This window comes from Lissotriton helveticus, chromosome 12 (assembly GCF_964261635.1).
Source record: "Lissotriton helveticus chromosome 12, aLisHel1.1, whole genome shotgun sequence".
Lineage (NCBI taxonomy): Eukaryota > Metazoa > Chordata > Amphibia > Caudata > Salamandridae > Lissotriton > Lissotriton helveticus.
In genome coordinates this window covers 30932831-30950044 of record NC_136073.1, presented here as the reverse complement: position 1 = coordinate 30950044, position 17214 = coordinate 30932831, and positions in this window count along the sequence as shown.

The following is a 17214-nucleotide window of genomic DNA, read 5'->3' as shown; positions in this document are numbered from 1 at the left end:
CTTCTTCATCTCTCTATCTTTTTCTTTCACTCTCTTTCTCTTGGCCCCTCTTTTAATCTCACTGACTGTCTCGTTCTCCATGTCACCCTCTCTATCCCTCTCTGTCTCGCCCTTACCTCTGTAAATCATTCCTTCATCATTTTAATGTTTATCTCTTCCTCGCTTCATCCTCGTTTCCTTCTCTGCCTCTTCTTCCCCTCTGACCTCCCCCACCACCTCTCTTCCTCACCTTCTTCTCTCATTTCTACTTCTTCTATTTCTTATTTCCTTTTTCCTCTCTTTCTCCCCCCTTTCGCTCTGCCCCTACCGCCCCCCTTTTTCCCTCACCGCTCTCTTGCTTCTTTCCTAATTTTTCTCGGACCCTCGTCCTTCCAGTTGTCCCTCTCCTTTTCTTCCTTGTCTTCGTAAACTCTCTTTTTTACTCCTCCCTCACCTCTTGTTCGGAGATGAGCAGCTCTGCTGCCAAAGGTGAAGTGTCTATTTGTGTCATTAGCACCCCGTGATGCCAGGAGACATCGATCAGTCTTGAATTATAAAGAGTCATAGATCAAAAGAAGTGATCTGAGGGATATTCTATCGAGTTCTGCTTTGCAATAATCACAACGTATTTGCCGATCAAGAAGTTATGTACAGAGGTTGTCAGAGAAAACAAGCTACAGATGGGAGATCATTGTCACTAAACAAAGAACTTCACTCAGGCATCCCTGTCCAAAAAGTGGCTTGGTGGCCAGAGGCCCTCGGAAAAGCACCCATCCCGACGGACCACGCACGGAACCTGGGCGTCATCCTGGACTCCTCACTCTCGATGACCAAACAAGTCAACGCCGTTTCATCTTCTTGCTTCAACATCCTTCGCATGCTCAAAAAAACATTTCGCTGGATCCCCACCGAAACTAGAAAAACGGTCACCCACGCACTGGTCACGAGCCGCCTGGACTATGGAAACACCCTATACGCCGGTACCACCGCTAAACTCCAGAAAAAACTCCAACGCATCCAGAACGCATCAGCCAGGCTCATACTAGACATCCCGCGTAAAGAACACATCTCTGGCCACCTGAAAAACCTCCACTGGCTCCCCGTACATAAGAGGATAACGTTCCGCCTCCTCACCCACGCACACAAAGCACTCTACAAACTTGGACCCGAATGCCTCAACACACGACTGTCCTTCTACACCCCCACCCGTCAGCTACGATCCTCCAACCAAGCCCTGGCCACTGTTCCTCGCATCAACAAAACCACCATGGGAGGTAGATCCTTCTCCTACCTGGCAGCTAAAACCTGGAACTCACTTCCCACTCACCTTCGCCTTACTCAGAACCACCTAGCATTCAGAAAGCAACTCAAAACTTGGATATTCGACAAGTAATTCCCCACCCTCCCTCAAGCGCCTTGAGACCCTATGGGTATGTAGCGCGCAATACAAATCTATTGACTTGACTTGACTTGACTTCAAGTTGCCCACTGACATTTTGTGAGTGAAGTATGATTTTGTGAACCGCCTTATGTACTAATAGTACATTTCATAACATAAAGAAGGGTAGTGATTTGCAGAACAACCTGTCTGATGAATATTGATTAGGCAATGGTGGCCTACAAGGCTCAGCAGGCCACCATCCCTGTGATTATTTTTCAAGAAATCATCTTCCTTTTTGAAGCAGCCCAATTTCCTTAAAGGAAATGTCTGCTTTAAAAAAAAAAAAAAAGTTTCTTTTTTGAAAAGTTTTAATGGAAGTTGACAGTGGTCCATCAAAACCACTGCCTACTCCCCTGAAAATTGTACCACACTTTGCAAGGGGGGGGGGGGAGGGGGTGGATTGAACCCGATCTCTTTTGATAATAAGCTTCCACCGCAACATGGTAGCTGAACATTTTTCAAGTGGCTGCAACCAGAATTATGATCGCAAACCATTCATACATCAGGTTGCAAATCGCAATAGTGATCCGTAATCCATTACCAAACCCATTTACAGAACCGGAAATACTTTTCTGAATCCGTAAGCAAATCGAAAAATGCTTTTGGGCGGTCACAAACCCTCTGATTTAGCAAAATGTTAAAAAGTGTCATACATCAGGCTCCTAATTAAAAGACGGAGTGAATGAAGTTTTAACTTCACACTCAAAGTCAGACACAGTTGGTAACACTGGGCCGGATTACGATCTTGGTGGATGGAATACTCCGTTACAAACGGGATGTATATCCTGTTTGCCGTATTACAAGCTCCATAGGAAATAATAGAATTCTAATACAGCGGATGGGATATACGTCACGTTTGTAACAGAGTAACCCTGTCTGCCAATATCGTAATCAGACCCATTGGGCCCGATTCACAGAACTAACTTAAGACAAAATCCTAAACTTACTACTATTTTGGTATTCACAGAAGGCACTTACTCATGGAGAAGTGTGGCTCACTGGTTAGAGCAGGCAGACCCTGAAGCAGAGGTCAGACCCGGGACCAGGGTTCAATTCCCGACGCGGCAGGGTCTCGAGCTCAAATGTCCACGGACTTGATAATTCTCGCTTCGGTGCCTGACTTAATCATGGGTTCACACTCTGCAACTCTGGGCATTAAGCTTGCTTAATCTCCACAACGGCCCTCCGTGGCGGGATGCCTGGCTTTCACCTTGGGGATGCCCTGTAGGGGCTATCTCACAGGGAAAAGCCAGGACGGGTTCCCAAGGCAAAGCGCTTAGAGACCCCTGGGTTATAAGTGCTATATAAATCCATACATACATACATTTCGATATTCACAGAAGGCACTTACTCATTTCGGTATTCACAGAAGTTAGGAGTCCTAACTTTAGGACTCCTAAATGCCTTTTGTGAATACCGAAAGTCTTAAAATTAGGATTTTTCTCAGTTTAGTAGTAGTAAAGTTAGGACTCCTAACTTTAGGGCTCCTAAATGCCTTCTGTGAATACCGAAAGTCTTAAAATTAGGATTTTTCTCAGTTTAGTAGTAGTAAAGTTAGGACTCCTAACTTTAGGGCTCCTAAATGCCTTCTGTAAATACCGAAAGTCTTAAAATCAGGATTTTTCTCAGTTTAGTAGTAGTAAAGTTAGGAATCCTAACTTTAGGACTCCTAAACTGAGAAAAATCTTAATTATAAGACTTTCGGTATTCACAGAAGGCATTTAGGAGTCCTATAGTTAGGAGTCCTAACTTCTGTGAATACCGAAATGAGTTAGTGCCTTCTGTGAATACCAAAATGGTAGTAAGTTTAGGATTTTGTCTTAAGTTAGTTCTGTGAATCGGGCCCCATTGTCTTTAGCAAAGCCAGCGTGAAGTTAAACTGATGGGATGCGGGACTTTATACCACATCATTTCCTATGGGTTAGACATCCTGCAGCCTCGAGGAAAGTATGTGGACCGATGGCTGCCAGGCTGCAACTCTTCTTGCAGTGCAGCTTTGAGCCTCTAGGCTTAAGGAAGGGTGGTTAAAACAGAAGGCAGGAGAAGGGCCAGGGTGGCACCAAGCGACTGGCACACGGGGTGGAGCTTGGTGGCAACAATCCAAAGGGGGCCTTGTGGAGCAGCGACATAGCAGACTTCTCAAACGGTAAGGTTTCCGGATGCTCAAAATGTCAACAATGCGAGGTGGAAGGCTACACCGGGCTCTGCTCGCTTGGCACGGTGCGTCAGTAAGGTGCGCCAAGTAAATATGGTTTAAATTCACAGTCATAACATTATGGATAGTCACAAAATTCTGTGATGTCCCTCCATCTCTTATCTGTACTTCTAAATGTATACTTGAATCAGACAGGTCTGTAGTAAATGTGGAGCACTGCACTCAAGAGCTCAAATTCTCACCTGCAAAACCACATCAGTGTCAACAGCCATTGTAAAGTAAGTGACTGAGCCCATTCACCAGCCAAGCCTGGCCCCCTTCACTCAGCAACTCCAAAAAATGGACACCTATGGAAGTGAACACTCGCAGTGAAGGATGCCACAGAGCCCTAAAGGTCCTCCAAGTCTGCCAGGCAACCCCTGGAGACCCTTCCTTGCCACCACCATCCTCTCTGTTTCTCCTGTAGGTGTTCGTATCATCTTCTCCTGGCATTCGAAGCTGAGAGCTAAAGAATACACTTGCGACTCCTACTGGGTACTGTTCGGGTCTAAAAGGACCAAGTGCCATCATCATTGACTCTCACACAGCTGGTAACCACCCTCAATTGTTGTGGTTGATGTCACTCAGCAAGCATGCCAAACACACCCTCATACACAAAAACTCCACCCACCCACATTATTATTATTATTATTAATTAGGATTTATAGAGCACCTGGCTACCCTTAGGCATCCCCCGCTATCTGAATAGGTGAAGCACCACCATGAGAGGTGGCCTCATTGAGGAAGTCGCTTGAAGAGCCACGTCTTCAGCTGAAGGATAGATGGTTGACAGTTGCATGCAGCTGAACCAGAGGAGTGTTCCATAATTTAGCTGCGTTATAAGAGAACATACAACCCCCTGATCGTGCTCTCTTGATTTTGGGTATCACAACCAGAAACTGGTTGCTCCCCAGAGACATCTTGTTGGATGGTAGAAGGTTATGAGAGAATGATTTATCTTGGAACCTGTCCCCCAAAGGACTTTATGTGCTATGCACAAAGCTTTAAAATTAATCCGTTATGCAATCGGTAGCCAGTGGAGTTTTCTTAAGACTGGCTTGACGGAGTGGCGGTAGGGGGTGGGATAGAGCAGCCTGGCTGCACAGTTCTGCACCACCTGCAGTTTCCTTATTGTGGCCTTTGTGCTCCCTAAGTATAGAGAATTCCCATAATCTAATCGCAAGCGTACCAGTGCCTGTACAATGACTCTCGTGCTTGTACCAATAGTTATGGGAGGATTGTCTGCAGCATTCTAATGATGCCAAAGCAGGATGCCGCTAGCTTGACTGCCTGGCTCTTAAAGTTAAGAGACTTGTCTAGCCAGATGCCTAAACTTTTTATCTAATCTTTGGGGGTTGGAGCTGGCCCAAGATATTTCGGCCAGTTTAGTCCCATTGGTTCCATTGGGGTGCCTGGGTTGTTATCTAAGATCATTAGCTCCGCCTTGTCTCCATTAATTTTGAGACAAGACTGATCCATCCAGGTAGCTACCGCTTCCATACAAGCTTCAAGATTAATTGGTGTATTCTTTGGATGTTTTAATGCTACAACCAATTGTGTATCATCTGTGTATGTGCTGATTTGGATCCCGTAGGGAAGAACTAATTCAGCCGGGGGTCTGAGATAAACATTGAATAGCGTAGGGCTCAATGAAGAGCCCTGGGGGACTCCACACGTAAGAGGCAAACTTTTGGAGGTGCAGTTCCCCTCGAACACCCGGAATGCTCTATCTTTCAGGAACGATTCAATCCAGGTTAGGACACATGCGCATCACTTCACAACATCCAGCCCTTTCAGCCTCACTCCATCACCACTGGCCTTGGTGCAATCTTCATCACTAACACATGTCCCACACTCACCACCTCACAGGTTATAAATATCTTAGTCCCACCAGACTCCATCATCTAACTCATGGACTGCACCCAAAGCTTCTGAGAAGAGACTGCATGTATGCCTAAGTCTTCCTGGCCAAGTAGAGTGGGCTGCTCCATCAGGAGTCTACCCACCTCTCCCTGGAGCTCATCACCCTCTCCATCACATAGACAGCTTCCTTCCACCTGAACCACAGATCCACTGGCTTCAGCAAAGACCTTTATCAAATAGAACCCATGACAACGTCATCCTCCACAGCATCTCGGTGGGAGACGTCTACCTCTCAATGGAATGCACGTTGAATAAGGTTAAAAATGACCTGCTTGATTTCCTGAAGGCGGTGAACATGAACCACCTCATGACGGAGCCCATCTCCAAGAAAGGCAACTCTCTTGAGAGAGTCTTGACCACCTTTCCAACCCAGTTACTAAAGCTATTTACTGGAGAAGGGGTTGTAAATTAAAATAATAAATAGTAGTAAAAAAACACTTACCTTCGGGCTGGACACCCAGCGGCCGCTGTCTCTCAGTCCACCACCTGCTCCTCAGAAGCAGAAAGCACCCAGGCGCCTGAGAGGGCCGGCCGAACAGTTGTGCGCACTTTAGAGTGGAGCACACACGCCTTCTCCTGGCCCCTTCACTGGCAGTCCAGGTCCGACCTGCATCAGGAAAAGAAAAACTAAAATGATAATAAAGCTGGTTATCATTTTAGTTTCCATTTTTTGTACACTGTATAAAACGGATGTATGTTGTTACAACGCATGCTTTTTCCACACATGCCTTTACAACGCAGGTATTACAACGCAAGTTGTTACAACAACTTGCGTTGGGGGGCGCTGGATAGTGAATAGTTTAATTTACTATTCCTACTCCAGTCCCCGTGGATAGTAGGGAAGGTTTTGGATAGTAAATGAAACTATTCCCTATCCTACAGCGCCCTCCAGCGCAAGTCGTTGTACCGACTTGCGTTGTAATACCTGCGTTGTAAAGGTACTGCGTGGGAAAAGTTTTGTTGTAAAGATTGTTTCCCGTATAAAACAGTGGGGCGACACTTCTCCGCCGTATCTGAGGAGCCGCCACTGTTCCAACCATCGCCCGATCAGATTACCTTGGAGAACCTGTTGCACATCCTGCATGTGGCAGCAACTCATCATGGCAAACTGAAACCAATCAGATATTGTATCTAATCAAAGATGATTCGATTGACACAGCCATAAAAGTTCATACAACCTTAGCAAAAACTTCGGAAAACATGCCCTACATCAACCTACTCTTGGACTCACCCAATAAAATACTAGCGGAGGTCAGCACCCCATGCCTCTCTTAAGACCCAATCGATAAACTTACAACCATCGAAGGCAGACGTTCAAACATCAGACCAAAGAGAAATAGGAAATCTAGGCTCTAGACGACACAAATTGCCTGAAATGGCTTCGCTCATCACATATAAAGCTCAGATCCACTGTCAGAGCCTCCTCGCACACAGCGGCCAAGCAGGATCATCAAATAGAAGCATGTCGCCTTCCAAAGTCATCAAGAACTGCCTCAACCCCCTGCTGGAACCCCGGTGCCACATGCAACAGAAAAAATGCAACAAGAGAAACCATTTAATGACTAAAATTGACAAAATGGAAAAACAAGTGGACGCCACCATCCACCCATCTATACCCTATCAAAAATGACCCATGGGCATCATTTCCAAGAGGCTCACTGACCTCAAAGCCACCACATACAAAGACAACATCCTCCTCTAAACGGTCCTAAACTCGCTCTGATGAAAAGCGCTCACTCTCCTCGTCAACACATGGAAATATCCTTTACCACACAGTCACTACCATGATCTACCTTTACAAAGCAGTCACTACCCCGACGTTACCACACATTCCTTTACCCCACAAGTAGTTACAACTTGTTTTAGGGCACGAGTTGTTGGATTGGTGTTGGGTTTTAAGTCTAACATTTTCCCTACTGTTGCGCAGACTGTAGTTGGAATAGTAATTTATTCTATTCCAAAGTCCAGCCCAATCCCCCGGTCCCCCCAAGGCAAGTTGGTGTAACGACTTGTGCGGTAAAAGAACACGTGGTAGCATCGCAGCTGGGTTAGAGACTGCATTGTAAAGGCGTGTGTGGTAAATGGATGTGGTGTTCCGTCATACAACCTCAACATATTCACCCAGCAAGGCATCTTCCCTGACGCCCTCAAAACAAATGAACCCCAACTGACTCACTAACTTCTGACCCATCACTCGCTTTCCATTCTTTGCGACAATACTTCAAAAACCAGTAGCCATCTAAAAATGAGCAAATCCTAACAACCTCCTCCTACTCCAAAAGTCTGCCTTCTTGCCCTGCTGCAGCATGGAAAGAGCTAACATCGAAGTGGTGGATGAAACCTGACAGCGGCCAGAGTGGTACTTGCCTCCGGGGATCTCTGGATTGCTCAGTTGCCTTTGACACCGTTGAGCATCATCCTTTAAAAGACATCCTCCTCACATGCATGGAATCTGACAATACCGCACTTCAGTGGTTCACCTCGTACCTGCTTTAATGGTCCACTTACTCTGCTTCACCAAAGACCACCCAGCGTTATCTGAAGGTCTCATCCATCCATGACATCTATCCTCTTAAGTAGCTTCTCTTCCTCATCCAAACGAGGATAGCAGCTGCCTTCCTCAAATTTAACCCCTTTACCGCGGCGTAGAATCTGCTGCAGTGCGGAGGTTTCCGTGCGCGGGCGGGGCCGCGTCAGCCAACGGACGTGTGCAGCACTCCGAAGGTAGTGTTCGCGACGGCCGTTGGCCGACACCAGCACACAACGGGTTAATACGACTAGAACAGAATTCCTACTCATCATCAACAGCAACAGACCAACCCAAACTTAGGTCTGGCTCAGCTCACTGGCACAGGTCTACATGACATTAGTCCCAAACTCTCCCAGAGTACCTAATCCATTGGGTTGTTCGACAGCAACTTCTCCTTCAAAGCTAAGAAGACCCAGACACTGTGGTACAAGGCAAAGTTTGAACGGAAAGTGAAGTCCCACTTAATTGAAACATAGAGCCAAGTTCTGGGCCCCTCACACAGGGGACAGCAGAGTTCTACTGGCCAAGGTCCTTACTCAAAGCGGGCTTCATTGAAGAGTGTCCTTGATGCCATCAGCTACCTCATCAAAGGACTGTATCTCTCAGTATTCCATTCAAGCTCATATCATCTGCAAGACCTGATGTATCGGATACAAACCTATATATAGTGCAATAGGCTGCCCTACTGGGCAGAAAGACGTATTACTGTAAGAGTCCTCCACAGCACCGTAAGCCAACATTCATCTTCACAAGAAGAGACACCATTGCATTTCCATTTCATCCTTCCGCACAGGTAGTGACAATATTGTTGATTTCCACCAAAACCTTCTTTAAAAGAAGAAGCAAGTAAGAGGACACCATTTTCCATCATCCATCTACACCGGAAGGACCACCATTGCATTTCCCATCATCCATCTGCATAGGAAGTGACATCACTTCTTGCCTTCTCCCTACCTCAAGCTACTCTTCAGGGCATCCCAATGCCAGGCTGTCTCTAGAAAAAGATGCACATCAACAAACAAGATCAGCGCCTGTTAGGGCCAGGAAGGAACACTGGACAGAATCCCTGTTTCACTGAAACTTAGAAGGTAAGATACGAGTATGTGCATCACTCAGCACTCTATACTGTTAATCCCCACGATTTCACCCAGATGTAGAAAACCCAGACAACTACATAGGATTTACACAACACGACACATCCCACTAACTACCACACACCCTCAAACTACAGAACACAAATTCCAACTCATGCTCATTAACGCTTGCTCTGCAGTACTCCGTGCACCAGACATGGCAGAACTCATCACCTTCTACAAGCTTGACGTCTTCTTCATCATAGAGCAAGCATTTACAATGCAACGGTCTCGCCTTTGCAAAAGTTAGAGCTATTGGCATTGTAAATGACAACTTTTCTATTTATGTGTTGGTTTTGAAATCAGATTAAAAAAAAGGCATTGTCATTTACAATGCCAATACCTTAATCTCTCGCAAATGCGAGACCTATTGCTGTTTTGATTTAGCGTGCGGCTCCCCATCAGCAAAGTCAGATCCGGGATTAGCAGCCGCCGGGTGGTACCATGCTCGTGAACGGAGGGGCACGCGAGCGTGTATCCGCGGACAGCAGAGCCAGGTCCGTGATTTACTGTGCGACAGAGCCCCCTGCACACAGCCCCGAGATCCGGCGAGCCAGCACACACACTCTCTGCGTGGCTCTCTGGAATGCTGCCGCCACCCCGGCCGAAACATTCACCGAGCAAACACGGGGCATGATGGACAGTACCATCCGCTCCCTGAATATACCGCCATCCGATTTAGGAGAAAGTGGAAGAGCAAGAGCAGGGCAGTGTGGTTTACTATCACAAGCAATCGTATTAGATCAAAATGCACATGGCAGTTTCTAGCGTCTGACCCAAGAGTAAACCTTGTAAAAGAATTCACTATAAACTTCACAGTTGGATAAGAAATTGAATACAAGGTGTACATTTGTTGTGTTTCCGTAGGAAATTGTAGACGCGTGTTATTAGCAAAACCCTTCCCCAGTGCGGAATCAAAGCATTCCCTATATGCTATCATTCAGCAACGACCGAGCAGCTGGGTTTACGATGAAGAGAAGTTACAGTGCCTAGTAAAAGTGAACTCTTCGCTTCTGCATTTTACCATCAAATAGAATCATTAAACAAGCGCTCGCCATTTGTCACTAAGCCCCGTCCTTTTGCAATTGGGGGGGCGTGTTTTTCTTTCTCCCCTCGTCTCCATTGGCTGGAATGTAAACAACGGGTGTGTTTTTGACTGTGGTTTACCATTCCAGCCAATGGAGAAGAGGGTAGAAAGAAACTAAAAAACACGCCCCGTGCAAAAAGGACGGGGCTTAGATCGAGAGAATGACGTCACTGAGACCTCTTCTCCAATGGCTGGCCACCGTTTAGGAGGCCAGCCAATGGAGAAGAGGGGCGGGGCTTAACCTCGCTACTCAGAGTCATTAAATCTCGCCAGCGAGACTGCGAATGTGCGCAGCCTACCCTAGCCGAGACCTAAAAAGGACCGTAGCTTAGCTCCTGCATCATGGACCATGCAGTCAAAAACATAATTGCCACCAATCAGGAAAGAGAGATTCATACTGGAGGATACAGCGAAAAGGATCTATCCCTCAGCCATCAAAACTTATCATAAACTGAATAACCTGGTGAAACATATATATTATGGCACTAAGATCGAATCAGCTAAGAACTCTCCCAAATAAATCTTTTCTATCATTAAATCCATGACAAATCTATGTGATAGCCTATTTTTCAGGATAAAATCCTTCACATTCCTTCTACTTTTGAGCCTCGACTCATGATTGAGGACTTCAGTCTATTTAGTTGTGGAACCAGTGTCCCTTTCCCCCCATCTCCCTTCGGTAGATGACAACCCTTATGAGGTACTGGAATTGTGACTCTCCTAGAGATCCATGCCCCCACCCCAATTCTCAAGATGGGATAAGATTATCGAACCCCTTTTCTGTGAAATCCCTAATAACTATTGCTACGGCCTCTATTCCTGCTTTTCTGGAAAGAACCCCAAGTTACGCTGCTTTAAAAAAAAGAAACCATGCTAATCCATCTATTTTGGCAAATTATCACCCCACATCACTGTTGCTGGCACTATCCAAAATGATAGAAAAAGACATCCACTGCCATTTATTAATTATTTGGAAACCCATAACATTCGGGATACTTCCCAATTTAGTTTCCTTCTTTTACACAGCACCAAAACCATTGTGCTTACTGTGTCTGAACATTTTACATCCATTCTGGACAATGGCGGTAACAAAGTCAAAGTCAAAGTCAAAAAGCTTTATTTCGATAAAAATTCATTATCATAAAAGCAGAACAGCATAAAAAATTACAATTTAGGTTTTACTTTTAAAAAGAAGAATTCTGTATCTCTGGTCCAAGCAAAAAGTTTCTAGAATTAGTTGCTCAGTATTGCATAGCCAGTTAATTTTAAAATAATGAAAAGTTAAAACATTGCTAGAGTATTTTTTTCTAAAAAGAATTAAACAGATTGTTTTAGCTTTTTGGCTCGGATAGCCCAAGCCCAAGATAAAAATTTGGCTAGGGCACACACATAGGGTACATAACTGTCCGAAACAAGAATCCTAATTGCCACATCATGGCTCCTAGTTCCCAGCTGACGGCATAGGTTTTTCAACCACACCCTTCTTGGATTAGCATATTCCTTGCAGACAAACAGAAAATGCGCTAATGACTCTGGGTTGACTAGGCACGATGGACATAAATCAGATTTACCTAAACAGGATTTCCATCTTTTAGTAAATGGCGGTAACAGCTGCCCTTGTCTTTTGGACCTGCAGGGATCATCATTGAGCCCATATAAATGATCCCTTTGTCTTCTCTTATCAGAATCTTTGGCCTTGAAATATTAATACATACAGACGATACCCAACTAATCACGACTCTTACGGATGATCACGGTGCAAAGCTGGAAAAGTTTAAACAATGCCTTACTGCAGTATTCACCTGGATGAAGAAGCTGTTGTCTGAGGCTGAATTCAGATAGAACAACCATTCTCATACTAGGCAAGAGATGGCAGCAAAGGACCCAAGCCTGAGGGCCACTGGAAGTGAGAGCCCCTCCTGCCCCCACCGCCAGTGGTTAGAAATCTTGGAGTGAATTTTGACACAGATCTCTCTTTCAGACAGCATATAACATCTGTAAGCATGTTGTTTGGATTATTCAAAACCCTAAGAAAAATCATTGAGTATTTACCTAACCCAGCAACAAAATGGGTTACCCATGCTCTTTTTACATCTAGATTAAATTGGCAAGTGGAGGCCCATCTCTGCTTTTGCACCTCTTGGAAGAACATCTCAAAGTCATCACTGAAAGGTGGGCTTAGTAGTAGTAGGGATCCCTGCAGATATTTCAAGAGAGAGGTCAACCTCAGTAGTTTTTGAGAAGGAAGATTGCAAAGAGAAATGTTCACAAGAATGATTCATGAAGGACACAGACGAATGCAGAGCCATTGCTCACATGCATGAGATATCTTTCACATATCCTGGGGTCATAAGCCTTTTAATGCATGTTTATGCTGTTCTTGTGCAAAAATGATCTCTGACGGTAATATCATGAAAAGTGGCTGTCTGCACGCATGGTTTAATAACTACCATCTTAATTCAGCAAGGTTTGGGACGAGTGCCATAAAATGATATCGCAAACTTTTGTGATGGAGCCCTAAACTTTTACTTAGGTATTGCTGTGTATAGAGCCCTAGCTGAGGACCACGGGACATCTAACTGGGAGACCAGGCAAAACTGTGTACATTAATTGAAATGTTACACATTTAAAATTGTGGTTCATGTGACATGCAATTCACACTTCATTACAATATTTAGCACACAGGGAATTTGCCCGGAATCCCATGATTTTCAGTAAGCTGCTAAAGCACGAGTTAGAACAAAGGCTTTCAGTGACTACAAATAGCATTTTAGCAACCACGCTACAGCCCCACCTATACAAAGCCCTGGGGTCACATCTCGTTATGGCGAGGACTGACCCCAAAATGAAGGTCCCCACGTAAGCTGTGGGACTCAAAGTGTGATGAAACATTCTCCAAGAATTTAACAAGGCAAGGCCACCCACACATTGGCTTATAGCTAACTGGTTCAACAGGATTTGGGGCGAGCTTCTTTAGCAAGGGGGCACCACCTCAAGACCGCTTCACACCCACTGAAATGTAGCCCTCCATTGTGGAGTCTCCTAGATATTAGGAGCCACTGTTGGACTAATTTCTTTAAGGAGAAAAAGTAGCAGGGATATCCCAGGGATTGTGTAACATGTAACCCTATAATAATGCACTCAGTAAAAACCAGAACGAACCATAATTACAACTAGGAAGATATTCTTTACTACTTCAACGCGCTCTCCAATCAGACACCTTTTCTACAGAACAATTTTTGAACGACTTGGGCAAGCAGCCAGGAGACTCAGCGTGGAACCAACCACTATATCATTCCCTCTTTATCTTAAATGCTCTCAACTGCGATCCGCACCCTCCTTCACCCTCATCAGGAGCAGACTGGTTTTGCTGCTTCAAAGGCACACCTACATATTATACAGAACACATTTGTAGTTTTCTCGTCTAATTAGGATCCAGATTCTTACCATTTCCTAGGGCAGATCTAAATTGAGCCTTGATTACTTCTGTTCATGTGCATACCACTTCTGCGAGGAGCAATCTGTGTCCCACATCAAAACATTTATTAGAGCAAGTGAATCTTTTTTACAATGAAGAAATAACGAAATGGTAGGGTGGGGGTAATTTATTAACAGGAGAAACAGTCATACACCAAGAACTGGGAAAGCAGCACCCAAGGTCTGACACATGGGCACACTTAGAGCGCTCTACAGCACAGCATTATAACGCTTGGCTCAGGGACAAGAGACATGGGCCAAGGGAACATAGCCAGAGACAAGGGCTAGATAGGAGAAAGAGAAACAAGGGAGAGAAGAAAAAGAGGAAAGAGGCAATAGACAGAATAGTAGTAAATAAACAAACCAGGATAAAGGAGAGGATGGAAACATAGAACACTAGACGATCTCACACCCCTGTTAAGCGTCCGTTGTACGTGTTTACCAACCACTGGAACGTAATTGTTGACAGAGAGTTAAGAGTTTCCATTTCAAAGGCTTTGATTGCTTTCAGAAGCAGCCTTGTATTGTGTGGTGCTGACTTATAAACAGGTTTGATCGCTGGCCTCTTTGTGTTTAAAGTTCAGCACTCGGGCTGCTTCAGTACTTAAGGGGTCTGAGACTTCTCCATTCCTGAGGGAGGTGGTGAAGAAAATGGAAACAGATGAAGTAAGCAGCCAGAGCAGGGATAGCTAATACTATCAGGCATGGGCCCCCGGCACCATGAAGTTCCCTACACCTTTGCTTCTAGTTTGCACCTAGGAGCGAGGATCTATCTCTGCCCTTCCAAGCACACCCTTATTCTTTCTGTTTAAGAATAGCTTTACTTTGATTGTACCTACTGGGTTAACTAATGAAGCCGCCGACAATTAATCTTAAAGTGAATTCTAGTGGCCACCCCCGCTATTATAAGGAGCTAGCTTAGGAGCTAAACCCAAGGCATAGTCAAATAGGAGGAGGTCATTCATGGCCACACCGACAGATAACATTTGCAACATCTGTCTGATTTGAATTAATAATACTATTTATTTTTATATAGTGCTTCTTGCCGCACTTCTGCAGATTCTTAGTGCTACAAAAACAGGTACTACTATGACCCACGTTTAACCTACAGCATCTCTAACTGAACGCGGCAGCTTTAGAACATCACAAACGCCGGCAGCGCAAATTTCAATTCATATCCACCAGGCACCACAGGGCCCCAGCTGTCCATGTGTAGGACCCTACTACAGTCTATGACGTGAGGACACCTGACCAATCAGACTCCCAGACGGCGTAACACAGCAACTAACAGACTCCCAGAGGTAACACAGCAACTAAACCAGACACCCTTTTAGCACAGCTCTGCTGCTGTGAAAATCCCGAGGACACCCACATTAAGCAGCGCAAAGCCATCTAAATCCAAGCAAGTGACTGACAGGCCAGAAGCATAACGCAGCCGCTCTATTTGAGGCTGCCTGTTCCTGCGGATCACGGGCGCACAGACCAGTGTATCATGCAACCACCCCACCCGCACTATAAAAGATAGATAGAAGCAGAAGCTGCCCACAGGTGCCAGCACTGCTAACGAGAGTTGATGTCCACAATTCTGCAAGAGAAAACCAGTAGTACATTGTAAATAAACATTTTGGATAATGCTGAGTTTGGCAGGCACATTTCTGCTGAGCAGCCGGGTGATTTGCAGTGACATGCTGAGTGTGAGGCAGTTAAATTTGCACGACGACTAGAATAAGCCTTGCATAGCTATAAGGCCAGTCCTTGGAGGGCGTGGGTGATAAGGGAGGGGGAAGTGCAAACAAGGAGTGCACGGTACGAGGAGTGAGGGCACGAGACAGAGAGGGAGAGCCCACGATGTCTTGAACAATGTGGAAAAAAGAACAACAAGTCAGGTCCCGGGCCGGCAGCCAATCACAGCGCGACCCGGGGAATGATGTCACGGGGGTGTCCCGGGCCGGCAGCCAATCACAGCGCGGCCCGGGGAAGGACATCAGGGGGTTGTCCCAGGCCGACCGGCGGTGATTTTCACACGGCAACAGATGAGGAGTGGGCTCCCTCGAAATAAATAAATAAAACGGGACTAAGCAAATTGAAAGAAGCGCTCCTCAGCGCGGACCTCGGCGAGAGGGAGGCATTTTCACACGGCAACAGATGAGGGGTGGGCTCCCTCGAAATAAATAAATAAAACGGGACTAAGCAAATTGAAAGAAGGCTCCTCAGCGCGGACCTCGGCGAGAGGGAGGGTGTGGGGGGCGGGACTTAAAAAAAGAGACAGAAACGCCCCCGAATCGCGTTGTGAGGGGGAAAGAGTAATTGACAACCATCTCTTCCAATGGCTAGCCTCCATTTATGGAGCTAGCCAATGGAAGAGAAGGCGGGACAAAGCCCCACACTGTAGGATCATAAGATCTTCGGCTCCGCCCACTGCTTCGCAGTGCGACGGTAGCCTCAACCTAAAAATGGTTCACATCCACATCTGCACACATCGTAGATGTTCTTCTTCTCACTGGCTACAGCATACATTGTGTGGACCGCACACATAAGAGGGAAGGAGGCCTTGTTGTCATCCATAAGTCTGCCTTGGCCTGCACCCTAAGCAAGCACGTGACACTCAGCTTCTCGAGCTGCTGATATGCCCTTTCTCACTCTCTCATAAAGCTGTGTTCCATCTCATCTAAAGGCCTCCCGAGCAGAACAAGGACGTTATTGATGAATTTTCAGATCTCCTCACAACCTCATCCATCTGACATGCCCACAACTTCCAAGACAACAAAAGTTTATTTAAACAAGAGGCACCATCTCCCACCTCACTGATACACTTAACGTGGTATAGCATGCCACAAAAGCACACACTCGAAAGGCCACATCCTCATCCTTGTCTTCTCAACATCATCAACAATCCAACGCAATATTGGTCTGGACCAACCACGTTGCCATACCGATCTCAATGATCAGCGTCCTACCAACAAATCATGGACAACACAAAGGAGAAGATCAAACCTTCAGATACTTGAAAGTATTCTCCATTCACAACATAATGCTTAACCTCCTTTCTCACCCACTCAACTCCATGTCCCCCTTCTAAACAACTTCAATTCTTTATTCGGGGCTAAGATGTATGAACATTCACACCCCACTTACAACAGGCAAGTGCAAGCCAAAGTCTTTAGCACCCTGGCACTCTAAAGACCTTGCAGCCAATAAACAATCAATCCACAGACAGGAAAGAAAATGGAAGAACAGAACTCCTGAGGACCTTTTAATGCCGAAGTCCCTCAGAACCACACACAGACAACTCATCACATCAGTCAAAGTAAAGTACTATACCAACACCATCAATGAAGCCACCAACAGAAGCAGAAAGCAGTCAAGGCAAGCATTGCACCAACCCCCTGCCGGACCCACCTCTCACCACCGAAAAGTGCAAGACCACCCACCTCTTCTTTCATGAAAAAC